General features: G+C 39.7%; 1 protein-coding gene across 1 annotated transcript in view; it reads left to right on the top strand.

Annotated features, from left to right (window-relative positions):
- The first annotated feature begins 472 nt into the window (after nucleotides 1–472).
- The window catches only part of akap6 (A kinase (PRKA) anchor protein 6), a 211,856-nt gene continuing 197,130 nt past the window's right edge, over nucleotides 473–15,198 (top strand). Inside the window, exon 1 of the mRNA XM_005728572.1 lies at nucleotides 473–726. The gene's annotated coding sequence lies outside the window, so the exon portion shown is untranslated. The remainder of the gene's footprint in view (nucleotides 727–15,198) is intronic.

Below are 15,198 nucleotides of genomic sequence, written 5' to 3'. Positions count from 1 at the left end.
TAAAAATTTATGTGAGACTTTTTCTTTTTCTTATTAAATTTCATAATTTATTTATACTTTATTTATCCCCAAAGTTGGGAAATGTTTATGTTACAGAGCTTTTGCTTTGTGAGAAACCTGTGTAACATAGAATTTGGTGTTAGGGAATGTGCTGTACTGTGCTGGCTTCCCTCATCTTCCTCTGCACTTCCAGGATTGTCCAGTGGGGGGCGTTGAGGACTTCCTGTGCTCCCTATGTGTCCTCTGGCATCAGAGGAAAAAAAGAAAAGAGAGAGAGAGCAGCTGCTTCTCACAACCCAGCCTTTGCGCTGTCATCCTCCCCCCTCCTTTCTCTTCTCCCTCAGGAAGGGGAGCACCACACCCTGTCAGCCAATCAGAACTCAGCTCCACCCTCTCCATCACATCATCTCAGTTTCCAAGGTAACAGGGCGACCCCTCTCTCTCTCTCTTTCACTCCCTCTCTGTTTCCAAACTGAAAGGTGCCGCATCATCATCATCATCCCTCCCATCCGTCCTTTCACCCCACCGTCCCATACTGAGCTGGTGGCTAGTTTAGCTTTAGCCTCTCCTGTGTTAGCATCATCTCTGTCTCTCGCTCGCTCGCTCTCTTTCTGCAGTGGGATTGCCACAACATCAACGGCACCTCCCTTCTCCTCACTCTGCATCCTCTAACGGAAAAGCAGAGAAGGAAGAAATGAGATGGACTAAAGGATGAACAGAGATGTGGTATGTACTGCTAAACCTGCTCTCTGTTGCTCTGAGTACCCTTTCTTCTGTTTTGACTACATGAAAGGGTGTGTGTGTGTGTGTGTGTCACTGTAATCCTTCCTGGAATGCTGATTTAATAAGTTGTGTGACGCTCTCGCACCCAAACTGATGCAAATGAAAGAAAGAGAGAGAAAAGGAAATGGATAGAGGGAGACAGAAGCAGAGGGAGGTGACTCCCAATCTCTGCCTCTCTCTCTCTATCTTAGCTTTTGTTATGGAGGCCTGTTCTGCAGAAGCTCGCTCTGCCTGCTGCATACAGAAAGAGGGCAACACCTCTCCTTTCTGTTCCCAGTCTGCTCCCCTGCTTCTCTTACTGCTCTCTTTCACCTCATATCAAAATCTGGTTTGCTACCTTGGCAGTTTTAGGACCTGGTGCCTGCTTTTGATGTTTTTGAACACTCAAAATGTTTTTAGGTTCTTAATGCAAAATGGGGCTCGAACAAAGTTCTCATTCACTTCCACTTAACCCAGTCTAACAAACAAATTTAAGCATAGTCGGGTTTCCTGTCTCCTGTTTGGTCTGTCTCCCTGTGCTGTGTTTGAAAATGAAGAGTTCATTATTCACATGTTTGATCACTATAGTTTGCACAGTATCTCATTGCAAAACAGCAAAGTGCTGTGCATACAAAAGGCTTTAATTCCTGCAACAGAAATGTAACATTGTCCTTTTCAGGGGAAGAATACAGGACAGTTTTTTTTGCTGAAAGGAGCACAATGTAAGCAGATTTTTAGTACTGACAGTTTCTCAAAGTGATGGAAGTACAGTGCTTTAAAAAAAGTGTTTGTCTCCTTCCTGATGACGGATCAAAAAAACTTCAGACAACCTTTAGTTTTAAAATGTTGATTTTATTTATTAAGGGAAAAAGTAATTGCTCCCTTTGTTAAATCAAGGGATGGATTAAGTGTGATTAACCACATTTGTTTTGGAAAGCTGAGGTTAATAATCAGTAGCCACACCCAGGCCTGATTACTCCTATACCTGTTTAATAAAAAAAAATCCCGTAAATAGAAATTTACAGAGAACCCAGCGAGAGCCATTATTCACAAATGGAGACCTTTTCCTAAGAGCGTCTCAACATATCACCGAGGAGGTCATAGAAGAATCCAGAACAACATCTAAAGAACTGCAGACCTCACTTGTCTTAGTTATGGTCAGCAGTCATGATCCAACAGGAAAAACGATACTGAGCCAAATGATGTCCACTGCCGACCAAAGCACAGTCTCAAAGGCTGGTCCCACATTTGCCAAAAAACATCTTGATGATCCCCAAGACTTTTGGAAAATATTGACGAGAAAAGAAAAGTTGAACTGTTTGGAAAGTTCGAGTCCCGTTACATCTGGCTTACAACTTATAAAGCATTTCATCAAAAGAAGATCATACTAACAGTCAGGCATGGTGGTGCTAGTGTGATAGTGTGAGGCTGCTTTGCTTCTTCACGACCTGGTTAATGTGTCGTAATTCAGGGAATCATCAATCTTCTCACTAAAACATCAAGTCCTTACTACATGCTTAGAAGCCCAAGGACACTTGGTTTATGTAGCAGCACACTGAGCTGAAACACTCACGCAAGGCCTCCTCTGAATGGCTCAAAGTGTAATGTTTTGGAGTGGCTTAATCAAAATCTAGACTTAAATCTGGTTGAGATGCAGATAGGTGATAGGTGTGCATTGCTTTTGTCCCCTTAATAAATTCACTCATGATTTAAAATATGCTCTTTGCATTTATCCAATTTATCTTTGTCTATTATTACATTTATTTTTCATCCTATGAAACGTTTAAGTGTGACAAATATGCAATAAATAAGAAACCAGGAAGGACGAAAATACTTTTTTACAGCATAGTTTTATAGAAATTGTTGGATGCAAAACAAAAAGTGTGCATTTCTTCTTTTTCTTTCTTCTGCTATCAGTTTAACTTGATAGGAGGGACATATCTTCACATTAACCAAATATATAGTGTTTATTTGGAGCATTTATTCGCCATTAGTTACAGCACAGGGTGAATTCCAGTCCTGTGCTTAGAGTTTCGATTTCAAACATTATTTTCCATGTATTCAGATTTTATTGTGGATTCTCTGATGAACAGGGTTCAGATAGATATCCCATATTGGTCTATATTCTGACAAAGAGTGTTGTTCTTTTCCATTTTTCCTCACATCAGTTCAGTTATGCTTAATTGTGTCTGCTTTTTTGTCGTCTTTTTAACTGTGTTTAAGTCTGAAGTTGTTGTAGTTGTAGACGCAGACCGTAGACCGTACGATTTCCCGTGTGCCCGTCATTAGCATTGTTTTCTATTGGTTAGCTGTATAGTGTTCGTGGTCAGTACAATCCAGATCACTGCCTTTGTTTTCCACTCCACAGGATATGATGTAACTATCTCTTGAGCTGTAAAACTGGACTGAGAGAGAGAAACAGAGATGCACAGAAGCATAGACATCAGAAGGAAGGTGATGGAGGGTGAAGTGGGTGTAGGTCGCTCTTGTTAAAGATGGTTTATAGGATTAACTCCAGGCTTAAGCAAAGAAGAGAGGGAAGAGAAGAAATATGACTCCTTTGCTTTCTTAAGGACTAATCCTGAACTAGCTTTAATCTTATGGGGTGTTGACACTCAGAAACAGTAACCTTAAGAGTTTATGTTGGTCACATAGTGACTTAGAGCTGGGTAGAAGGCAAAAGTCTCATTATCATGTTAAACTGGCCTCTAATAATACGTTAAAACCCGATAATGTCTTTTTACTACAGGTCAGATTAAGTACTGGGACTTAATTTAAATGAAAACAAATGAATATCACTAGTAGATGCAAAGAAAGAGGACAGTTTTATCTTGGTGCAGTGAGGTTTTCAGCCTCTGTGTGACTTTGATAATAGCAGTAAGACTCTGATTGTCACTGGAGACATGTTTTATTTTTCACAAACAGCATTAGGCACATTAGAAATACACTGTGGACCAGGTTTGCTTTACCAGTGTTGATAACCAAGATGGATGGAACTGGATTCCTCATTTGGTACATATTGAATTTGCAGAAATGTTCTATGCAAAAGAAAGCACTTATAGGAACAGATAGAATCGCTGTTTGCACAGTTTTGCTCTGTTTGCTTTGAAGTGCTGCACTTTAGACATATAATGCAAGAATATCAGAGTATTGAGACTGCAACGAAGGATGTTTTTTCTAAAAGCAGGTGCTTACCAGGATAATTGACTAAAAATACAGACTTGGAGTGGTCCAAGGAGTCATCTGTGTCTGTGAACTAATGAACACATACGCAATCGAAGCAGTAAAATATAACATTGCACAACAATAATGCATAAAAACATTGATAATTCAAAGTGTTTCATTTGTGCTTCATATAAAAAGATTAAGAGGTTGTTACTTTACTGTTGTAGCACATCTCTAGCATTGCACCAATACTGAAAAACTGTAGTTAAAAATGAAGTAGTTATCGTCACCATCTGGTCTGCTTCTTTCTCCTGGAGGTTGGCTGCTGCTGTTTCAGACAGCATCAGCTACTCTGATGAAAGCACCTCCCCCATGTTGACTTAGAAACTTGACCGGGTGTTATTTCAGCCAATTAAATAGCATGAAGGCTTGGCTTTGGACACACTAGGAAGCTTGCCGCTCTGTGTCTTACTGTGCTGGTTACGACAGGATGATTGGCATTAATGCAGGAGACTCACTCCACACATCTTTGTTAGCACCAGCTCTCAGACTCCAGACATCAAACTGCAAAGTGTGAGAGCTTTTGCTGCTGTAGACACGTGGAAATGCAGCTGAAAGTCTGCATGATGTGATTTGTTCTGTTGCTGTCTTGAGTATATATTAGATATATATATATATGTGTACTTGTTTTCCTGTTACTTGCTGCTAAACCTGCTCCCCTAACCTTCAACACCTGGCCTCCTGCCTGCAGTTTTTCTATGGTAACACAGTCACAGTGTAGAGGTGGCTAATGAGTGGATCTTTCACCACAGAGGACCAGACTCTCCCGGGGTCACCTTTAATTAGCCAGCAGCCATCGCCTTGACCTGAATTGATTTTTGGTAAAGTTCATTTTCATGGCATTTAACAAAACAAATCTGGACAAAGCTTTAGGGATAACATGCATAAACCTTTATAGAAGCAGTCTGCGCGTAAAGATAACTTTTCTGCATGAATGTCTGTTCAGATTTTACTTGGTTAGTCATGTACAAGGTTTCATAGACAAATAAAGGTTAAATAATGTCATAAAGCATTTTCTTTTTAACCAACTTCATGAACCATTTTTGCAGTTTCGCCCCATTTTATCGATCAGGAATGTTTGGTTCATCTGTAGCTTTTGTGTGCCTCGCACTAATCCTGTAATAATGATGTCGTTATCAGGCTGCTATGAGGATAACAGATCTGTTGCAGAAATCCTTAACGTCTGTCAAAAGACAGCTCTTTATGACTGGCTCTGTCTGACTTATGTGAAATGCTGTTTATGATGGGTTTGTGGTGTGACATCTATTCTTGAGCAAATGGTCTTATTTACTGTATTTTGGAGCAGTTGGCACAAGACTTTATGACCATTATTACCCTATTATGAAAGATCTTTACAGACGGGTTGTGTTAGCAGGTGTGCTGCAGTTTACAGCTGCTAAAACATGTCAGAAACCAGGAGTCATTCTTTAATTGCTGATGTGGTGAACTGCATGCTGGTTGGTTTGTCAGCTCCCTTTCCTCGCAGTTTCTCTCTGCAGAGCTGATGCACTACAGCCCCAGCAGGGAGAGAACAGTAAAGATAGAGGCTGGTGAGCTGCTGGCATTACGATGATCGAGCAGGAATCCTTTTTCACTGCACTGTAATAGTTTAGTCAGATGGTCATTCCTGCACGTTTTTTGCTTTGTCCTTAGGAGCACTATAGTGCTTCCTTAAAAGTGGCTCTAAGAAGGACGCTTAAACCATTCAAGCTGTGATATGGTAATAAAGCTTTATAAAAGCTCAAAGAGAAAGAGAGAGACCAGAAGGTCTCCCTGCCCTTCTTTATAACACAATAGTGCTGTGTGTGTGTCTGTGGCACACACCACCCCCACATGTTTAACTAGAACAAACCAGCCATAGTGTATGTGTGTCTGAGGTTGGAGTGGCTATCACATGATCTGGGTTAGGGTTAAGGTTTATTCTGCTTCTGTTTCCACAAAAGCAGAATGTAGGAACACTTGAATGTTGGATGTTAGCTCTGTGCTCATATGCACCACAGGTGAAGCAGTTCAAATGTATTAATTTCAAGTGCTGTTGGTTCTGAATATAAGATGAACCCATTTATTGTACAATACCCAATTGTTTTTGAGAAAAAAATACAAATTTCCTGGAGATCAGAAATGTATGCTGAAAAAAAAAGCACTGTGCTACCAACACTTCCCACTTACAAAAGCTGCTCAACCTCAGAAACCCATGAAGCTCCTGATAAACAGTTTTTGTGCTGATGTTAATGTCAGGGGAGGAGCATTACTTCATTTATCCTCTGCCTTTTTGTGGCGTTCCAAAGACATGTTGCAGAAAGGCTGTATAATGCAGTGTTAACAATCATAGCATGAAGGGTGTTTCTTCCAATACTTCTTTATGATTATAATTTTTTATTTAGGAGCCAATGAATGCATTTGTGGATACAGTTTGGATAAACCCGTACATGAATTACCAATGCAGAATTGTATTTGTAGCACAGAAACCGAAAAAGAAGGGCCTCATATAGAATGAGTTTCACCGTTTTCATTTCGTTATAAAACATCCTTACAGATGTTGAATTTATAACTTGATGTTATGTGCTCTGGATGACGAAATCAAAGGTTTTTGCAGTTTTACGCTGACAAAAATTATCCTTAAATTGTACTAATTACTCCACAAAGTGTCGAATTCCTTCCCAACTTTATTTCCAAGACACTTTTTTTTTAATATCTGTAAACACCAGTGAGAGGTGTTTACAGACACACAAGTGAAGAGAGTGTGCTGAGAAGGTGGAACAAGTACTATGAGGAGCAGATTGATGAATGAAAGTGAGAGAGTGAGAAGAAAGGCGTGAGGGGAAAGTGAGGGCAACTATGAAGAGGATGAAGAGCGGAAAGGTGGTTGGTCTACATGACAAACCTGTATAGAGATGTCTACTAGAGGGGGCAGTGGATTTTTTTATCCAGACTGTTTAACATGATCTTGGAGAGTGAAAGGACATCTGAGGAATGGAGAACTGTAGTGGTACTGGTTTTCAGTAACGAGGGAGCTGTAGTAACTACAGAGGGATAAACCTGATGAGACATGTAGAGAAAGTAAGAAGAGAGGTGATGATCAACAAGCAGCGGTATGACTTCATGCTGAGAAAATGCACTCCAGGTGAGAGCCTTTCTTCGACAGTGTTGATGGAGAAGCATAAAGAGGGTCAGAGGAGTTCCACATTGTCTTTTTGGATCTAGAGAAGGCAAAGTGGGTACCAGAAGAGGAACTGTGGTAATACCTGGGTATGAGGAAGTTAGGAGTGGCAGAGAAGTACCAACAACGGTGGTACTATGAGGACAGTGAGACATTGGTGAGGTGTTTGAAGTTGGGTGGTGGGATTGCATTAAGGATTCTCCATGGTCTATGATGTTTGTAAATAACATTGTTGTAGTGAGTGTGAGAGTACTGAGCAGATGGAAGTGAGGTTTGAGAGGTGGAGGTATGCTCTGGAGAAAAGAGGAATGAAAGTCAGTGAAAACAGGACAGAATGGATATAGTGTAGAAGGACATGGAGAGGGTTGGCGTGACAGTAGGGGATAATAGGTATAAGGTAAGAGGTTGCTGTGGCAACCCCTCCAAGGGGGGTCCAAATCACACGATGGATCTAAGATGACCTAGCAGCAACCTTCAGCCTCACTTAGTCTCTGTTTCAAATTCTGTTGAAAGTGCTTCTACTGTAAATAACACAGAAGCTTTTCAGATATTTTATAATGATACTGTCAAATTATTATAAGCAAAAATGGTCTGAATCACATTTAGCGTCATATTCTCTGCTTCTGCTTGTAAGTCAAGCCGCTGCTGTTGGGAGGGAACCAGTCGAATATCCTTTTAACCAAAATCTCCTCAACAAAATAATCATCTTTAATAAGACAATGTCCTTTGATTTGACCTCCCTCTTTTTCTCTGCCTGCCTTTTTACTTTGGATCAGCTCGGCCAGTTTGTAGAGAAAGCCGACTCACAGTGAAACTGTTATCAGCTCCTGCAGAGAGACGTGGAACATTTATCATCCGTGAATGTATCAGATGATTGGAAGTGTTCTTCACATTGTGTGTGAGGTTCTGATTCCTGTGTGCGTGTGTGTGTGTGTGTGTGTGTGTGTGTGTGTAATATTATCCATAATTACTGGAGGAAAAAAAACATGGCTTGTGCCACTAATGCTTCTGTCCAGTCCCAGAAGGAAGCTGAACTGGAAAGTAAAGGGGGGAATGTATTATAATGTAATGTACAGTTAAACGAGTTCTGTGGAATTAATTTAATAAGACTTAATTACTTAATTGCATGAAGTGTGGCCTTTATAAAATATGTGGAGTGTCTTGATATTAATAGATATTATTAGTTAGTCAGTACATGGTAAACATTTTGTGACGGTGCATTAACTTAAAAATGTTAAGATGATTCTAGCTGCTAATATTTATAGCTACAGTGAGTGTGATTTCACCTTTTAATGCATAAAGTTTTCAATGTGTTTTCAATTTTTTGTTGTAAGATGAATTTGACTAAAAGCTTTGCACACATTTGGTCTCATGAGACAAAAATCCAGACTTCCACTGGTTTGTTGTCCATGTTGCTTGGCTGGATCATTTCTCTCCGTCTTAATGGTCAGACTTAAATGGTCTCCTCCAAATCACTGATGGTGAAATGTGTTGGAATGGGACTCAAATCTGAGCTTAGTTATTTGTTAATTGTGTGTTATATGATTGGAATTGTTAAATAGAGGGGGAAAAAGCGCTTTTTATTAATTTGCAAATAAATGATTACAGTTAGGCCTACAAGTATTTGGACAGTGGCCCAATTGTGATAATTTTGTCTCTGTACACCAACACAGCAGGTTTAAATCAAACATTCAAGATGTGATTTCCAGCTTTAATTCAAAGGGTTTAACCAAAGTATTGCATTAACTGTTACAACTGTTTATATGTAAGGAAGCAGATATTGCCTGGTTGTAGATTTATTTAACGTCCCTCTGTCCTCATGAACTTAATTTAGAACAGCAGTTGAACATTTTCAGTATTCAAGGTCAGTATCACTCAATTTCAGTTACTTTTTGGGGATGGCATTTATAGCCTTTAAGTATGCCGTTTAAAATGTGCTGTAATTAATCCTTAGGCCAAACACTCAGAAGGAATGCTAAACTGCACTTTCCTTTTTAACCAGAGCTCGTCCCTCGTGTGTTTGAACCTACACGTACTATAATACTTGACAAAAACGGTTTGATGGTTTCTTCGATTTAGCTTTTGAAATGATACTTTTATGTTTTTAGGGATGTTGTAAATGTTTTGTATCAGTCTTGGTGGTGCAGGGTGGTTTTCTGCTGCTGATGCAGCCTTTCCTGCATTTCTTCGGTCAGAAACACGAGACAGAGGAGGAGGAAAGATTAATGATCAGGGACAGAAGATCTTCTTCCCCTTTCCCCTATTATGCATTATTCATAGGCAGGGCTCGAGTACCTCTGGGACACACACACACACACACACACACACACACACACACACACACACACGCCCTGTAAATATCTCTGTTGCTGCAGTCTGTCTAGTGGCTGGCTTTTCTTTCCATGTGTCCACCTCTACTCCATTTATTGTAAGTTCTGGTGTCACAGCAGCACACCCTCTTACTGCATTTAACAGAAACACACAATGTTTGGTTTCGTTTGAATGATTTATGACACAGCGTCGGCGGAGAGATGAGTTCACCCTGAATGCTCTGTCTGCGAGTGTACCATGTGGTCTGGGTGGGGCCAATAGATGGAGACCTAGTTATGTCTAAAGGTGATGCAAGGAAGGGTGGATGTTACACACCAGGAGCCAATGTGAATGATAGATTTTGTTCTTCTCAAGAAACTTTACATTCCAAATACCAGAGCAAATGTTAAAAACATATAGTTGTAAAAATATGTAATAATGTGCTCTAGCATAGTGTTTTGTGTTTATGGATTTTGTTCAGTAGTTTATTTTCTTTTAAAGCGTTCTCCTTTCTTTAAATTGCTTTATCATCTTTACACAAATCAGGGTTCCCCCGGGGAGAAAACATCAACACATGAAAAAAGGTTAGGACTATAAAGAAAACGGAAAAAGTGAAGCTTCAGTTTAGGAACATTTGGGGAACACCCAGTCTGTGATTTCAGCTGATAAAACACCTACTGCCTTACATAAAAACCATTCCCAGCGTGGCTTTAATCCCAACTTTAATCTCACAAAAGACAGATGAAAGGGATCTCAAGTGAGCACTCTCCCGTCAGACTGCAAACTGCTGATTCACAAACAGCTGTGGAACTTTGAATCATGAGACGAGCAGAGGGGATGTTTTACATCCTGAAACATTTGCATTTTGAGAAACTAAGAAGTATTTAGAAACAAGGATTGTGATATGAACACGGGACAGCAGTATAATTCTTTAAAACGAAGGTATAAGTATTATTGGAATTATTTTTATTCTAGTGCAGATACAGTACACAACTAATGGTTTCTGATCTAAAACTAGCGTCTTTTTTTTCATTTCATTCCTTGGAATATGATTAGGCCGATGTCTCTCCAGATCAGTTCATCCTGATGCAGCAAGCTATGTTTTAGTTCCTGAGCAGTCTGAGACATTAGCTTTGTGTCAAAGGATGTTTTTCACCCCTAGCTGGATGATGTTTGGTCAGTTTTCCAGGATTAGAATTAGGACTCAACTTTATTGTCATTACAGATGTATAAATACAGGGTAATGAAATACAGTTTGCATCTAATCAGAAGTGCAGGAGCAGTAAGTGCAATAGGAGCAGATTATATACAGATAAGGGTAAAAGGTGGGAATAGTTATGAACAGATTATGTACAAATAAGTTATGTATACAGATGTTTATATTGCTATACAGAGAGCAAATATATAGATGTACTATGGACAAATGTACATATGTACAGATGATCTGTATAGTATACAGATGTTCTATTTTGCTATACAGATGGCCAGATATACATGTGCTACATATATACAGATGTATCAATGTGTGGTAAACAGATCTACAGTGGTTTATGTAGGATGTATAATATACTACTGTGTCTTTGTATTTCTGCCCTGGATGTGCACGTGTGTAAATGGCAGATGGACTGATTCTTATATAGCGCTTTTCTACCCTCCCGGCGTACTCAAAGCGCTCTATACAACATGCCACCTTCACCCAATCACACAAGATGTATCTTCTGTGCTTTTTTAAGTGCTATGTAACTAACCCATTCACACACATTCATACTCTGATGGATGCATCGGAGAGCAACTTGGGGTTAATGTCTTGCCCAAGGATATTTGGCATGCAGACTAGGGGGAGCCAGGGATCAAACTACCAACCTTCCGATCAGTAGATGACCTCCTCTACCCCCTGAGCTACCCCAGGCTGGACATGTGTGATTCACATGTCCAGCCTATATCCGTAAGCAAATGACCTATTTAGTCTACGCTGTCTGATTAGCCTCTAACACATAGCTCTGGAGTTTCTTTAAAATAACCCTTATAATTTTTTTTTTATATGAACAAACTAATGATATATTTTAGATTGACCGTTTTAGTAAGTAACTTTCAAGAGAGGAGAATTTGGAGAAAGAATGGAGGAGATTTAGAGCAGAAACGTGATGAGGAGAATGACATTGCTATTGGAGATCAGCACAAAAAATAAGGACATCTGTGTTTGGTCGATTATTCTTTTGTTGTAACAGGGCTTCTTGGCAATCTGTTGGAAAGCCTGTTTATTCCCTTTTAAATGGTGCCAGATTTGTAACGAAAATGCATTTGTGGGTTGAGCAGCAGAGTTGAGTGTGTGGGTTGTGCCCATAAAAAATTGCCAAATCTTCTCTGCCAAGGCCAAACAGCTTATTCTGCTATTAAATCTTGTTTGGTGTCGTTTACTGAATTGATCTGAAGGAACAAGAAATACGGGCAATTTAAGAATATATTCATTTAACAAACAGGGACCTCAGTAATGTGGAAGAAGCATACACAGCCACAGCCTGGCACCTCCTCCCCATGCTGATCACACATTACTGTGGGATGGCATCCCATTCTTCAACTTGGTCACTCTGGCATGACGTGCACGCCTAAGCTGATACCACAAGTTTCCAGTGGGCTTGAGGTCAGAACTTCATCCTCTCCACTCCCAAATTCTGGAGTTATTCTGGAGGTGATAAACCCAGTCTGCGAGGGCGTTGTCATCCTGGAAGACAGAGTTCAGTCCCAGACTGTGGAGATATGAAATTGCCTCCGGTTGCAGAATCTCATCTCGATATCTCTCTGCTTTAAAATTGCTGCAGATGACGACAAACCTTGTTTTTCCAGTGAGGGTGATGCTGCACCGAACCATCACACTGCCTCCAACAAAAGCTGTTTCACTAGCAGTGCAGCAATGGGCATAGCACGCTGCATGTCTTCTCCACACTTTGACCCTACAGTCCAACTGTAGAAGGCACAATCTGGACTCATTGTTCAACATAATGTTCCTCCACATGTTCAGGCTCCAGTGCACATGTTGCTGACATCGACTGGTCTGAGGGTGAAGGGCAGGCATGGCAGACCTCTTGGCAGCCCTGTGAGACCAAAGATTGGCTGTGTTCAGTCTGTTTCAGATCGCCTGTGTAGAGACGTGTTGGCCATACTGCTCCACAAACCTTCACTAAAAATCTGTGGAAGAGTTGTAATTGCAGATCTCGTTACAGGTGATTAGATCTGTGTTTTTTTTAGTTGTGTGGTATCGTCCTGTCCTCATCATGACGACTATTAGCATCATTTTTGAGTCATTCTCTTTGTACTTCCCCACTCTGTCTCCATCATTGCAACTTGCGTTTCTTCCTCTGTGGTCACTGGACTGATGAGGTCATAGTGAATGACATCATGTCTATTCCCGCCTGCTGAGCCCATCCTGAATCATGTTGGATACAGGAAGTGCTTCACTGGGTTTAATGTTACAGAGAAAGACAGAGGAAAGTGTTTGTACTTCATTCCCGAAGAGCTGCGGTATTTTGAGGGTTTTTAAAGCCAAGGAAGTGGGGACCATGAGAAGTCATGAAATTTGATCAGAAATAAATGTAATGTAGAAAATTTGGATGCTCAGGTCATACATGCAAGAGTTTAAACTTGCTTTGTATTAAATAGCTATTTTGGAAAATGGTATTTGGAGTATTTAGAGTATTTATCTTATGTCATGATGTAAGATGGAATTAAAAATAATACAATAATGTTTATTTTGATCAGTTTTCTCTAATCAATGCTGTTTTTTCTGAATTACATGTTACTTTGTATTTGGAATGATCACTGTAACACATAACGAAAAAGATCTCTGATGTCAGAAGTAAACAACATTTTGGATTATTATTACGGCATGGTAAATAGTTATATTTATATAATAGGTATAGACTGACTTTACATTACAGTGTCATACAGAGACACTGTAAAAATATAAAACCACACACTGCAGAGTGTCTGTAGTGAGATGGGAATTTTTCACCTGATGCAGTGTTATTAGCCAAGCTTCACCAACCTTGTGTGAACAGAGCACTTGTCATTGATATTAATGTTTGAAACCTGAGCGTTGTGAGCATCAATGAGCAGCTGAGCATGAACAGTAACAATAATGTCTGAATAGTAGAGAATACAGCATTCTAGCTCAAAGTCTGAATACTTACATTGTTGGTGTAACTAAAGGAAGTTGGCTTACTGCCACTTCCTTGATTAACACTTAAAAGTTCATTAATCTCTGTCTCTCTTTCACAGCATGTCTTTTATCCTGTCTTCCTTCTCTCTCCCCAACCGGTCGCAGCAGATGGCCCCTCCCCTCCCTGAGCCTGGTTCTGTCGGAGGTTTCTTCCTGTTAAAAGGGAGTTTTTCCTTCCCACTGTTGCCAAAGTGCTTGCTCAGAGGGGGTCATATGATTGTTGGGTTTTCTCTGCTCCGTATAAATAAAACTGAATTGATTTGAATTGAAAAGTCTACATACTAGTAGATACAATTCTTTGTTTATCAGTATCTCCTTCATAACAGGCTAACAAAGCTTCACAAATAACTGGAGTCTCATAATCTGCAGGCAGACATCACAGGTCACAAGTAAATATGTGAGCCCGCTCTGCCTTTTTAGCATGAGCTGCGTGAACCTGTGGAGTGCCACTCTTAAATTAAAACATCATTTTCCAAACAATGAGAAGTTGGTTTGGTTCATTTGCAAAAACAAGCAACAGCAGTTAAAAAACAGACATATGAGAAAGTCAAAATGAAGTTGCAGTGTCACTCTCAGCCATGTCCTCACCTATCTAGGTCACACTGTATCACCAGCATTAATCGTGTCAGGCAGGTTGAGTTTATCACTGACTGGCTTCTGTTCTGCTGCTCCACTGACATTGTTTCTCTGCTTCACTGCTGCCTCAAATCCTGATCAATATAGAGCCTGAACCATCCCAGCACAGCAAACATGATAACCACTGCTGCTGGTTACTGGTCACCCTGTGCGTTCACTCTTTGTGTCTATAATGAAGAAAGGAAATGATTTCACAGTTTTTACATTCTAGCATTACTTTTCTTTTGAGTGAACAAAGTATAGTGAACATCTGCTACTTTTTAATCAATAACTTTACAAGTGTGTGAAAGTTTTCCCTGTTAATCCACTAAAGTATGAACTTACGGGTAATGAATTTTTACCGTCTTTAGTAAAACGCTCAGTTAAAATGGATTATTGTGGTGCAGTATTGAACTCGCTAGTGTAATCATTCAGTCATTACATATTTGAGCCACTCTTTCCTCATTATTTGCACACATGAGCCAGGTTGATCTTCCTGAAATATCACGACTGAAATTATATAATTGATTAGTCAGTCAGTGAATTCGTGTAAAGCACTTGAAATATGAAGATCTTCTGTTTCTCTTACAGGTGTGTGTGTGGCTACCTTGATCGCTGAAATTTTCTGCTGATAATTCAGTAGATTTGTCATTATTAAGATTATTCAGTAAAGATTGGCGATTTGAAATTGAAACCTGTTTTGCACAATAACTACTTAAATTGATCTTTTTGACATAGAAAATACTAAAAGATGCTTTTACTTTGTTTGCCCTGATAGTTTTGCTACAGAAGTGCTTTATTTAAAATAAATATTTATATTAAAATCACAGTGAAACATGCAGACAAAATAAACTGGAAGCTGGATGGATATTTTATTCAAAGAAAGGAGAAAATGAATAAAACATTCTAT

This window comes from Pundamilia nyererei, unplaced genomic scaffold, assembly GCF_000239375.1.
Source record: "Pundamilia nyererei isolate P.nyererei 1_Seehausen unplaced genomic scaffold, PunNye1.0 scaffold00029, whole genome shotgun sequence".
Taxonomy (NCBI): Eukaryota; Metazoa; Chordata; class Actinopteri; order Cichliformes; family Cichlidae; genus Pundamilia; species Pundamilia nyererei.
The sequence above is the reverse complement of the archived record's forward strand: the minus strand, read 5'-3'. Positions and strand labels throughout refer to the sequence as shown.